Raw genomic sequence first — 3,484 nt, 5'->3', positions numbered from 1 at the left:
CGGGTTCAATTCCCGACTCAGACAACTGAGTGCGTGGAGTTTGCATGTTCTCCCCATGTCTGCGTGGGTTACCTCTGGGGGCTCCGGTTTCCTCCTGCATGCTAAAGATGTGCGGGTCAGGTGAATTGGCCATGCTAAATTGCCCCCTAGTGTACTGGTATGGGTGGGGTGCACTTCGGCGAATCGGTGTGGCCTTGTTGGGCCGAAGGGCCTGTTTGTAGACTGTAAATCTAATCTAAAAATAAACCTCCATTTAACTGGAATACTTGCCTTTTTGACTGGAAGAATGGGGGCACTCACCGGTGATTATCCACAGGGAATTATCACTTCATCCTTCAGGACGGAGTCAACGACTGGAGTAATTCCTTTTCCAGCCTCGGGTTTTAACGAGTCTTTTGTTCTGCAAGATCGATACTGAGACTTCGGGATTATTCTTTTGGATTCAAGGCTTCGTATGAACCCACATCACGTTTGTCTTTTGCCCTGCACTCAGTAGGGACCCTACTTAATCTTGGATCCGAAACATCTACCGTAGCTCAACACTAGGCTACCCTCTTGGCGGGGGTTACCGGGACTGCCCGATCTGCCTGAGTTAGCCAATTTAGTTTCTCCATATATGTCCTTATATCTGGCTGAAGCAGATATGCACATCGTCCCTGAAGACACAAGCTTTTGTTTTTTTTTGTGCCAGTAGTACCCATGGTCCGAAATCCTGCCACATTACACTGGATGTGTTCGCCAATGGTACTTGAGGATAGGAGCGTTCCACATCTAAAAAATGGGTTCTATTTGCCCGACAGATATTTTGGATAAGTTTACACTGACCGCACATCTGTGATCGTTCTAATAAAATTTGCACAATAATAACTGACCTGGTTAAAACATTCTCCTAAAAAAATCCTTCTCATATGATTTGTAAGGGCCATGACGGTTTATGCGTGCTGAGCAGTGCCTCATATCTCCAGCAAGAAAATCGGGGTTAATGGGATTAATATGGTTACTTGCAACCTGGGCGAGCGAATCGCTCACTGAACTTATGGCTCTCTGGGTAATCATCACTCATAGCCATGCATCAGGAGTCGTGAGTCGGATTTTACAGCCTGCACTGGTAAATCTTCTTTTTGTATTACCTGCAAGCCTGTCGGGGTACTGCACAAATCCGACCACAGACTCACTATGAGATCGCCAGCTGTCAGATTTAAAGAACAGAATTCCGAGAAATGAAATGAGAATTGGAATGTTTCACCATTACTGGTTTCACACCATAGGGGTGCTGTTCATCTCTCCCGTGTCATGAATCCTGATGCATCCATTGCGTCGACTCTCTCAACGGCCGAGATTTAAGTACTGAATATGTTGCCCCTGTATCTACCAAAATGGTAACTGGTGCACCTTCCACACATAATACAATTTCCCTTGATAATAGAATTCGCTTCTTCTTATCAACACTTCAATGTCAGGGACCTGAAATATTCGAGTTCCTTTCCAGATACAGAGTTGTTTTTTCCCCATTCCTTGTCTGGTGATATGGTCGTTTACTGGCTCTGTAAGTCTGCCATTAGTTCGGTTTAACTTTACATTTTTTTTCTTTCAGTCTGCAATACTTGCCTCTGCAAAGTCAGGTTCTTACTTCTTTGTTTCCCTGTGCTTTTATTGGTTTCGAAATAAATGCTAATTTCCCATTACAATGGACAGCACATTATTTTTACAGGTCGCTGCAACAGCGAGGGCCGAAGTGCCTGCACTGCATTGTAACGTTCTATGTTGTAAGCTACATTTCCTGCTAGTTTCTCATGTCTCTCATCACATGTGGAAGCTTCCAGTCACATCTTCCAGAGATTTGTCTGCACTTCGTTCAATAGAAGCAACTGCATTTCCTGCTCAGAATGTGATATTTCTGCAATGGAGAGATGAAAACAGAGTCGGTGACAAAACTGAGATTACTTGCGTTCTGTCCAGAATCAACAAAAACTATCCCGATCTTCCAGTCTCCTGTAACTTCAACATTACACTGTTTTCCCACCCTTCAGGTTCTTTGCCTGTATTCCTGATGAGGGGCTGTTGCCCGAAACGTCGATTTTGCTGCTCCTCGGATGCTGCCTGAACTACTGTACAATTCCAGCCACACTCTAATCGAGACACTGTGTTCCCAGGCCACTATTCCAGTCTCTGGTTTGCTGCAGTGCTCCTTCAAGGAATAACTCAAGCTGGAATACCTTCAACTCATTTTATACAGACAGACCATGCAAACGTTAGGACCCAACATCGAGTTCAATCATTTTAGAACCCGTCCGCCCTCTTCCACATTCTCCACCCACCCGTCCATCCCATCAATTCCGAAGACAGATCATTGGACTCGAAATGTTAACTTTCCTTTTCATGAGATATGGACACTAGCCGTTGATTTTGTTCAGACCTTTTGGCTTTACTTCAGGGAACTTTGCTTGTCCGTTGCAATCGCCAGATTGCTGGAAGCTTCTGATTGCAGGATGAGATATTCAGAGGAGATGACAGGAATGGCAAGGGCTGGACCATTTCCATTGTGAAGGTAGACGAGCTAGGTTGGGGGATGTTTATCGAAGAGCAGAGAAGGCTCTTTGAGTAACCGATTAACGTGCACATTTTATGAAAAGGATATATATGTATGAGAAGGATCAGACTATATTTGGAAGGAATACAGTGGCATAAATGAAATACAGTAGACAAGATGTTTTGAGGAGAATTTGCGACAATGCTTTCACCAGTAGAGTGTTGCGAATCTGGAAATCATTATCTGAGCATGTGGTAAAGCTACGTGTCATGAGAACATTCCAGCAGTCTGTAGACGTACATTTGAAGAGCCAGAGCACACGTGGATAAGGAACAGGTACTGGAAAGTGTAACCAGGACAGACAGATGCGAGATGGGTGTCCTGAACGCAATGGGTCAAACACAAATTTGTGTGTTCAAAGGCAATCGCAGGCGTGGCTCTGTGGCGCAATGGATAGCGCGTTGGACTTCTATGTCACTGCTCAGATTGTAATTCAAAGGTTGTGGGTTCGAGTCCCATCAGAGTCGACTTTTAGTTTATGGTTTGGAAGATGGTCAGAGCAGACTCAGCTGCTCATCTGCAAAACCAACAATATTCGTGCAGAAACCCAACTGTCTCGAAACGAAATATTTTCCTCTCACAAGTTTAAATTTTTGATGTCTATTTATGATAGAGATCAATAAACATCTGTTAGTCAGTAGACAACACGATGATGTGGATAGGCTGGAAAAAGACACAAAATTGTTGTGTCAGCCATGATGATATTGAATCATGGAGCGGGGCCAGATCGGTATTAACAATGGGCTCCTTTGTGTCTGTGCCATTTCTGGTCCAGATTTTTAAACAATCGTAATGATAACAATATGAATTAAACACCACGAAATATTTTGGTCTCACCTCCACATCCCTTCCCTTCCAACTGGAATAGACAGCTCTTGTTTTAGCTTTAGATCA

The 3,484-nt window shown here is 43.9% G+C and overlaps 1 non-coding gene across 1 annotated transcript; it reads left to right on the top strand.

The window, feature by feature from the left end:
- The first annotated feature begins 2,965 nt into the window (after positions 1-2,965).
- On the top strand, positions 2,966-3,057 carry trnar-ucu (transfer RNA arginine (anticodon UCU)). Its single transcript is given in 2 exon segments — positions 2,966-3,002; positions 3,022-3,057. It is a non-coding gene; the product is annotated as a tRNA-Arg (tRNA).
- The last annotated feature ends 427 nt before the right edge of the window (positions 3,058-3,484 follow it).

Source organism: Hemiscyllium ocellatum, unplaced genomic scaffold (genome assembly GCF_020745735.1).
Source record: "Hemiscyllium ocellatum isolate sHemOce1 unplaced genomic scaffold, sHemOce1.pat.X.cur. scaffold_249_pat_ctg1, whole genome shotgun sequence".
Classification (NCBI taxonomy): Eukaryota; Metazoa; Chordata; class Chondrichthyes; order Orectolobiformes; family Hemiscylliidae; genus Hemiscyllium; species Hemiscyllium ocellatum.
The sequence above is the reverse complement of the archived record's forward strand: the minus strand, read 5'-3'. Positions and strand labels throughout refer to the sequence as shown.